This window comes from Amaranthus tricolor, chromosome 15, assembly GCF_026212465.1.
Source record: "Amaranthus tricolor cultivar Red isolate AtriRed21 chromosome 15, ASM2621246v1, whole genome shotgun sequence".
Taxonomy (NCBI): domain Eukaryota; kingdom Viridiplantae; phylum Streptophyta; class Magnoliopsida; order Caryophyllales; family Amaranthaceae; genus Amaranthus; species Amaranthus tricolor.
The window spans coordinates 15,989,685-16,000,152 of record NC_080061.1 but is presented as its reverse complement, the minus strand read 5'-3'; the positions used below and the strand labels follow the sequence as shown (position 1 = coordinate 16,000,152).

The window sequence follows — 10,468 nt, the reverse complement described above, 5'->3', positions numbered from 1 at the left end:
CATGTTTTAATTATGAAGTATTAAATATGTTTTAAAAATGATTTTGGAGCTTTTTAACGAAGTTGTGCGCCTCGCATACAAAAAGCTCGCGTCTTCGCCTTTCGCCTTGCGCTTCGGGAAAAAGGACTTTTTGTGCCTCAATGCGCCTTGTGCTTTTTTAAAACTAAGAATCCAGGTGCACCAGTGCCCACCTGGACAGTCCCTCTTCGACACTGATTCCGAACTAGAACAGCTGTTCATGACCTGTACATGTGCTGAACTTATTTCCCTCAGACCCTGATCCTTTTGGTCACAATAAACCTGCTCATGCTTGCATTGTCTTCTGATTCTAAATTGGATGTCTTGCTGAACTGACCCACATTCCTACTCCCAAGTGCACTGGTCTGCCAGACCTGAAACCCTAGTGTGTTGATGACTGATCTGATGCAACAGATCTGCTCAATGATTGCTCACCTGATCTGGTTTAAGTAACCCACAGGATCCATAGTTGTACCTTTGAACTGATTTGCTCCTAGTTGCACTGCTCACATACACCTTCAGTGGATTCTGTTTTCTAGTGCACTATCTACTCCTAAGTGAACTTTACTCATTCACTGAACATCCTGCAGATCGTGCTCACCATACCTGATCAACAAATACACTTTCTACTGAACTACTGCATATCAGGTGCACAAGATTAGAACCTGCACTGACTATAAGACCTGAACCTGAACAACACATTGACCAGATATTTTGTCTCAACAACTCCCGCCTTTAATTTTCTTATATTAAATTATAAACCATGTTATCCATCTTATCCAGCATGTGTGGGTAGATGCCCCTATCCTAATTTGATAATGAGCTAAAGCCATATGTCAAACAAGCTCACTAGAGAATTAATATGGACTGCTAACTCAGATGTTAAGGGCTGCAAACTCACGCACACAAAAATGACACAAGAACAGAATGTTCAATGAACTGATGGCAAAATTCAAGTCTGCCAAACTCCAAGTCAAAACTTTTATTTAATTCTTTTTATAATGGCACATATTACAAGTATGATGGCTTAAGCCCAAGAAAGCCACCTCGTAACTACCTATAATGTGGGTAGGAGCCTAGGAGGTGTTTAAAACGCACCCGATGATTCGATATGTACTCAGCATTGAAATTGAACCCAGCTTTGACTTGACTTCAAAGAATTCAAAACTATGTAAAATCAATGTGACACAAGGCCTTAGTTTAAACTGATCTGAAATAGCTGACTTAAAAATAAGCAAAATGAAAAAAGAAACATTGAAAAGACTTTCAAACAAAGGAGAAAGAAAGAAAATATAAAACATAAACAAAATGGACCTTCTTGTATATTTACAAAACACGCAATAAATAGGTATTTTAAGAAAGCTACAAAAACTATGAAAAGGTAAACAAATGATACAGTTTTGTGTTTATGAGATACTTAATTATAATATGATGAAAGATCAAAGCAAAAGAAAAGAATCTTGATAGGCTTTCGAAACAACTTACCAAGTTACCCATATCTGATTGATTTTGGGTAGTCTAAAATGAAAATTTCATATCTCCCTAGGCACAACACCAAATCCAATATTTCTAATGCCAAAAGTTTCATAACTCAATGAAGTTTACTATGTTAAAAAAGTTTTAAAAATGGACGAAAGGAAGACCTCCAAAACTAGGTGGATTTCAATCTTAAATTTTGTTAGATTCCATCAACCTTTATTTTTTCCATTTTAAGTTCTTCTCGTCAAAACCAAATGAAATATTTATCCCACGAGGACTTATAGCTCCGATACCGATTTTCACTAAGTATGAACCCCAAGGATTAGGCTAATGAATCCAAGAATCCATTCAAGGTGATTGCACGCATGAAGTTATTTGACTCTTTGATGGATATTACTCGCAAATGAAAGGATATGATCATGTGACATTGATCTTGGACATGACACAATTAATATCACATGCTAACAAGCCCTCATCCTCCAACTCTTAATCAAATTTTTACTATCTTTGATCTTAGTGGAGTCTTTCTATGGACTCCCTTTGTTTCAGTTTCAAAGAAAGAACACATGTTAGCAATATTCATTGGCAATTTCCCTTGAAAGAGAACACGTCTGATTAGAATTCTAATCACTTAGAATGTGTTTATTTAATCATCAAAAGTTGAATACAACTGAGCCTAAATGTCTCTTTATATAAGAGAGCATACTAGTCTACTCCAAATGTGAATAGAAGGCCGAGCACATGCATGAGGCTTTACTAGCCCACGTGACAATCAATAATAAACAGCCCATGTAATTTATGTACCTTCTAACTAATCCCTAACAACTTGGACTTTATTCAACCAATCAACAAAAATAAAATGGACGACTATTTACATGTGTTCCTTTTAATACTACTGTCTACTTTTCTTATTGTTGTCAATATGAGGAACTAGATGCATGATTTCTGATGATGATGCACCAATTGGCCTTGTACCCACGAGCCCAGATGCACAATTGCAGACCTGATGCAGCTTGACTTGTGACTAAATTTATCATCATTTCTAACCTAGCATCCAAGAGATTGCTGATAGAGCTACTAACTCACCTATACCCATGTACTGAACTTATTTCCATCAGACCCTGATGCTTTTGGTCACACTAAATCTACTTATGCTTGCCATTTATCTGATTCTGAATTGGATGTAGTGTTGAACTGACCCACATTTCTACTCCCAAGTGCACTGGTCTACCAGTCCTCAAACCCAAGTGTATTGATGACTGATCTAATGCAACAGTTTTTCTCACTGATTGTTGACCTGATCTGGTACAAGTGATTTACCCCTAGTGTTGCACTGGTCGTATACAACTTCAACTGATTATGTTCCAAGTGCCTGACTGCAGACCTGATCTGCTCCAAAGTGAACCCTAGTCTCATTCACTGAACATCCAGCAGATGTTGATCACCATACCTTATCAACCGACACCTTTCTACTGAAATGCACATATCAGGTGCATAAGATCTGAACCTGCACAACGCACTGACCATAACACCTAAACCTGAACACTGACCGAATTGGCTAGCTTGAGTGTGTTTATGGAAGATTCATATTTGCACTAGTTTTAGACCTTCTATTATCTATCTCTTGAGTCTTGACCTATCACTGAAAAGATTGCTTGTATTTTTTTTGCATGTAATTGCTGCCCTACAAACATATGCTAATAACTGTTTGAGTGATCAGCTTGCTTCTGTGATGGACACATGCTTATATGAAGTTTGCAATATAATATATACAATCAAGCGTTTGGAAGTTTTCAATTAGTTAAATGATATCCTTTAATTAGGAATTTAGAATCGTATGTTGATTTTGTTTTGAAAAGAAAACTATTTTATTGGGCTAAATGTTTCATATTCTACACTATCTAAACTATGTATTAACTTGCAGTTTCTTTGAGACCTTTGGATTTAATTGATTCTTAAAGTTTGTTTAGAGGTGCCCAAAACTTCGAGTTTAAATTAGTCTCTATCATGCTTAATCGAACTGTGCTCTTGGTTTTTATGACGTGCCAACTTCTACATCTGTGCGTTTGGAAACAAACTTTTCCATTTTTTTTTATATCATGGATGTAAAAGATTGTCTCTTTGTGACCTTTTAGTTTGATTGCAGAGAGAACTTCTCCTAGGAGGTGGCAGCGAGTCCACTATGCGGAGACGCAATTTACAGTATGTGACTTATTCCTGTAGAATGGAGAATGAGAAAATTTACGACATGCAAATTTTATTTTGCAGTAAGCTGCCAATTTAGCTTAGTGAAATTGTTTTGTATTTTCAAGGACAAAAGCTGGGATGACATCTGCTGCAGAAAGCATCACTGAGAGCCTTCGTCGCGCTTGTTAATTGATGGCTCAGGTGAGTACTCTTCAAACTTTTTGATATCACACTCTTTTAATCTATGACAATTTATGGCACGGTACTGGTTGATGAATGCACGTTTGCCCTTTTAATCTTGCCTTTTTCCATGCGTAGGAGTTATGCTAGTACATTAATGACTTTTGGTATGTTACTTCTTCCCAAGAGTTGTTTTTTACTTCTGTTGTTTCTTGCCTTACATTATTTCTTATCTTTCTAGATTTCGCTTACTGTTTTATGTTCTGCATATCAGATTATCCTGCAAAAGAGGATGTAAGAAGTTATGAAAGTAATTCTATGACAAAAATGAAGTTATGAAAGCATTTCTATGAAATTGGGGTGTTTGAAAGTGTTTTAAAGTTATTTCATATCAATCTATGCAAACTAAATGTACAGGCTTGCATGAAACCCCTTTTCTTGTATTGAGGTTGTAGAAGTCCTGAATATTAAGACCCAATTTTTTTTTTTCCGAACTTTTTCACTGCAGATTAATATTTTGCTTATCTGCCACTATATAGTTGCCCAATATTTATATTTCTGAATCAAAACAAAGAGAAAGCCTTTAATGATTTAGTTAGATGAAATGAAACCCTTATGGCTAAATTTCTGTCCGGGTTGGTGAGTGGTGACCATAAAACAAAAATGCGCGGTCGGGATTTTGGTAACGAAACGGTGATTCGATAACGGGAATGATGAGTTTATCGTAACGCCTAAATATCGGTTAAAACCAAAAGATATCCCATGATACGGTCCAAAACGTGGTTTTTTTACACCTTTACAACGCGGAAATTATCGGTTTGTTGTTTTAAAAAACCCTCACAACGCCGCCGCATATGCCATGCGGCCTTGTTTTCTAGAATGATGTAGGATAATGTAATGTTGGTAATTCAAGATTAATTAGATGATCGTTTGGCCTGTAGAGGAATCAACAGGAACACTGAAAAAAGCAGATAGTGAATACAAAGGGCATCGATCACTATTAATGGGAACACGGGACTTGCTTTCCACAATGCAGCATCAGGACGTTATTGACCGGTAGACAAGCTACTTTTTCTTATAGAAAATGTTCTTGTTTTTAAGCAAACTGTAATTTAAATTACGATTGTTCTCTTTGCAGCATCATCATTGTTGTTGGGTTTTTCTTATTCTCTCTGGCTGTTGCATACATTGTTTCAAAGCGCATTGGAATATTGAAGCTGCAGCGATTAGTTATTGCATCTATTAAATTGGGTGTGGTTAGAAGAGCTAGTTTTCGGCAACAACCAGCAGCTAACGGACTTGTTGTATTGCAACATGACATTGTACCTCCTACAATCGGGGCGAACCCTGCGGAGCATGTCTTGCATGATGAATTTTGAAAGGCTTTTTAAGTTATCTCTCCATATTTTGTAGTATTTTGAAGTATACTTTGTAGAGAACCACCATTCTGTCGAAAATCGAAACATTTTCCCCCTCTCAATTTCATGTCTTTGTTGCTTCTGATTAACTGATGGGAGCCCGTAAGAGGACTATGTTGTAGGCTTGTTAGGTAGTTTATCAAACAAACTGTAATTTAAATCCAAACGCCACATTTTCTTTGAAGTCTTGAAACAAGCTGGTTCGAAGGATGAAGAAAAGTTATATGCATTGATGCATGCTTCTGGAAAACTTTCCTAGGAGGTCAGTTATTATGTGCTATTAGTTGATATAATAATGACCGAATGATTCTTATCTCATAGGCTATAGTTGAAGGCGAAAATAACAAGAGTTGAAAATGATTTTTAATGGGAATATGATTGATAACGCCTTTTACATCTAAATTTATAATATCCTAATAAATTAAACTTCTCTGCGGACCTAACTAGGGATAGGAGTAGTTGTAAACGTCATATCCATGTCTTAGATTACTGATGTCCGTCCTTTGACCTCTTAGTGCCCTCAACCCCTTGCTCTTACCATCTCCTTTCTATTTGGTTCTTTGTTTTCTTTTGTAGTGATCCTTCTATCTATAGGCCTTTAAGTTTTCTTGCTTGTGTTTTTCGTGTCTCTTTATCTTTCTCGAGTCGGGGGACTCCTTTGGCCACGCTTTCCTTTATGGGTATGAGTTATCGTCATCCTTCCCTCCCCAGACCCTGACCTTAGCTTTCTAAGAGCGGGATATACTGGGTAGGATGATGATGATGATGATGATGATCGATAACGCCTTTTACATCCAAATTTATGATACCCTAACTTTAACTTTAGTATTATAGTGAATAAGGGTCGAATCCAAAGAAAGGTTTAGAATAAATTTCTACTTTTATCAAATGCCTACTAGAGAATTAAACTAAACTAAGAAATAACAATAAAAAAAATGAAGAAATTTCACGTTGTAACCTTGAGGTTTTGGATTTTTCATGTGGTAACCAAAAATTTTAAAAAATCCATGTGGGAACCTTGAGGTTTACCAAATTGTTCACTGTGATCTTTTTGCATATAAAACGTTAGCAAACGTTAATTTTGAAGCTTTAAATTTGGGAGAAAAAAAATAATTTAGATGAAAGATGGAGTGTTAGGTTTATGTTTTGGAGGAAAAGATTGAAGCTGATGGCATTTGAAATTGTGAGTCGTATATATAAGCGTTCAACAACCTTAAAGCTTAGAAATTAACGTTTGCTAACGTTTAATGTGCAAAAAGGTCACAGTGGAACAATTTGGTAAACCTCAGGGTTACCGCGTGAATTTTTTTAATGTTTTGGTTAACATGTGGAAAACCCAAAATCTCAAGGTTACCACGTGGATTTTCCCAAAAACTTTTATCAAAGAAATTATTGCTTAAGAACAAGAATGATAAGTAAATGAGCAAATGGTTATTTCAACTATATATTCTTTAGTCATAAAATGCAGATTAACTTTGTAGGATTGATAAACTCAATAGTTACTTGATCGAATAGAAAATTACTTTTTTTTCAATCAAATTATTATCTCATTTCTGGCTCAAATAACTCTTACCATTTATTAACAACATTAAGATTTTCTTCTCGGCTCACATTATTATTAATTAATTATTGCCATTAACCTATGTAGGAATACTAATGGATGATCGAATGCAACAAGAGGGGGGGGTGAATTGTTGTGTAGTAGGTTTAAGATTTTTGCCTCTAATTTTTGCGGAATTATATTAAGTAAAGGACAAAAACTTAAACTTAAAAACGAAAAGAAAAATAATAAAAGGAGACAAGGATTTTTACGTGGAAACCTTCTTGGCCTAATAAGAAGGAAAAACCACGACCCCCCGGGATTTCAAAATTCTCACTATGTTAAGGCAATCAATTACAATTACACATAACAATGTTTGCTTCACTTGAAGCTTCTTAATTCTCTAAATGCTTTACTCAAAGCTTCTCTACTTAGGCCTAATTCTCTTCTCTTCTATTCTCTCCTTCTCTTTCTCTTCTCACGATTCTCTCTTCTTCTACCCTTAGACTTCCCACAAGTCTAATTACAAGATAACACTCAATTACCCTTTACAAGGCCAATTCTCATAAAGATCAAAATGAAATTGTTGCTCAAGAAAAATATTATGAATTAATTGGCATTAAAAAAACTTTGAATATTTTTCTCAATTAATTCTCCCTTTTGATAGACACTCTCCATGCATTTTTTCTGAACCGTAATTTCCCTCTTTTATAAGGGGAACAGCAGACAGTGCACTCAGCCCACGTTTTCCATGAGGTGCATTCATCCCACGACTTCCATAACATACTTGCTCCCAAAGAAAATGGAAAGTTAGTTAAAGGTAGGAGTGGAATGTAACTGCTGTACACATGCACGGTTAAAACATCATGGGTTAAGGAAGATCCTAAATTATAGGAGACCAATTCAAAGTAGAGAACAAGTCTCTTGAACATCCGAGTTTATAGGAGATAAACAAGGAATTGATTTTCTCCATGTTTTTAGGCGAATTAAAAATATTTTGCCAATTAATAAATAAATTTAATTAAGCAACTAATTAAATTTTGACCTTTTACATTAACTAAAAACAGAAATCATAATATTCGTAATTTCCAGTTAATATCTTCTTCAGACCTGCATCGTGAGGAACAGCGTACTGTCTCCATCTACAACTTTTGTCAGAACTTCAACTCTAGGAACAGTAAACTGTCTTCCAAAGCAATTGCCCAACTTCTTGGATATTTGAGACATGTACAGCTTCCACGAATCAAGTCATAGGCTTCATCAACGATTCACATTAAATCGGATATATACCTACAAAACAATCTCTAATAATATGTTTGTTTATTTAAAAGTAAAGTCATCATCAAAACCTTAAGAGGCCAACAACCTAAGTGTTCAATTATATTGATTTTAATTTCCTAATCAATTACTTACGCCCGTATAATAATTTATCTACAATCTTAAAGCTAAAGAAGTAATTTATTGAATGAGCAAATACAACTCCATATTAAATTCTAATACAAAATTTCTAGTATTATCAAAACTACTAATATAACCTAGACATTTAATCTTGCATTCAACCTTTCACTGTTTGAGATTAAATTGATTCAATCATTAAAAACTACATTTTAATAAACAACTTTATCTAATACCCTAGCCTAAAAGATATACTCACTACTCACCGAAATAATCACTAAAATAGAAATAAATGACACAAATTTGATACTAAATATTGTGCGACATCGGAAGTAAAGAATCAAAAACAATAAATAAGCAATCAAGATATTCAATGCAAACAATAAGAAATAACACTAGAAATTTAACATAATTCATTATTAATGTGATAGCTACATGCATCGTCACGAGATCTAAAGATTTCACTATAAACTGCAAAGATTACAAAGATAATCAAGTTTTTCTCAATCAAGAACGGCTCACTTTGTTTTTGTACTCTCTATACATGTGGCTTCAAACCCTAGCACTAATAGAAGGGAGTGTATAAAGTAATCTCTAAATAAAAGATACTTGGGCTCCAAGAGAATAAGATAACTGGCCAAAAACACGTTAAAAAATAACTTCCTATAAAACCGCAAGAAGCGACGAGTAGTTGCTTATATGCAATGACTTGTCGCATAGTTTCTGACCTTTAACACTTTGTGAAAAGTTGAAGCTCGCCACTAGGAAAGAACCTCGTTACTCATGAATTTGCGAGTAGGTAGAACATTTACAACTCGCGGCCATCACAAATTCCAGAACGGAATCCTTGCGACGCCTCATCGCTTTTATTCTTCCCCAGGAGACAACTTGCCGCCTATACTCTAGAAAAAGTCATGTACGCTCAGTTAACGACTCCTCTTGATTCATCATATTCTATGACCAAGACTCGTTCGAGTCACCTAATTATCAACAATCTCCACCTTGACGAGAAATCGTAGTCAGCAAACGATCCCATCAACCCATAGTGAAAACATCTCAACCCAAACCCGATGCAAAGCTCATGCGTAAGCCATATATCCCGATAAGTCTCCAACCAAGACCCATTCCAATAAGTCTCCAACCAAGACTCATAACATACTCGTCCTCCAAATATATATAACAACTCATAATGCTCCACCTGCATCCAATGCCCTAGGCAAGCTCCACCTGAAGTCCAACATGCCTACAACAAGAGCTCCCCAACACCATCCCCAAGGGCCTACTACATCACATAGTAATCAATATTTAGCAAGTCTAAGCAATGTTTAAACTTACTAAATGGAACAAACTTAGTGAATAAATCAACTGGGTTGTTAGAAGTCCCAATATTCTTCACCTTAACCCTCTTGTCAGTACATAAGAAATGATACCTAACACCAATTACTGTAATTTTGGCTTACTCGGTTTTGTTTGTGATGAACCAACACTTTGTTTAGATAGAGCACTAGGATGGAAAAAATGGAGGGAAGGGAAAGGGAAGGAGAAAAAATGAATTGAAGAGAAATAAAAGCAAATAATTTATTTGTTTGTTGAAATGAAAGGAAGAGAAAGCAAATAAAGAAGATAAAATTTATATACTTAAAAATCATGGAAGAAAAATGACAAAGTTTCATCCAAATTTATAAAAGAAAAATGTTAAGTATAAATCATTTTCATTATTTTGATAGTTAATATATCATTATTCTTTCAAATCTTTGCAAAGGTGAAGAGACTTACTATTAACAAAAATAAAAGGCTAAGCCCCTTCAAATCATTTCCTTTCAAATCCCTTCACTTCAAAATTGCCCAAGAAAATGATAACACATCCCATCAAATCTCTCCATTTTCTTTCTTTCCAAATATAAAACTGTCTTTATTATTTCAATTATCTGAAACTGATTTAATCAGATCATTTTAAAAATTGATTTGTATGAAACTGATCTATTCGGATCATTTGAAACTGATTTAATCAGATCATTTTGAAGGTACAGTTTGTCGTTATGTATAAAACTGACTTTATTAGTTCAGTTATAAGCTGATATATTTAGCCTTTTACTCAATTTAGTTCACTCAATTCAGTTATCTTTGAAGCTAATATACTAAAATCCACTTCATTTTATTCATCAACATTAGAATTGTTAATAAGAGACCTGACCCAAAATTACCCGACCAAACGTATGTTTTTAGGTGAACGTATGTTTGTTCAAAGGTT

General features: G+C 35.0%; 1 pseudogene; it reads left to right on the top strand.

Moving 5' to 3' along the window:
- Positions 1-2,752: 2,752 nt before the first annotated feature.
- LOC130801088 (uncharacterized) lies at positions 2,753-5,243 on the top strand (annotated as a pseudogene).
- The last annotated feature ends 5,225 nt before the right edge of the window (positions 5,244-10,468 follow it).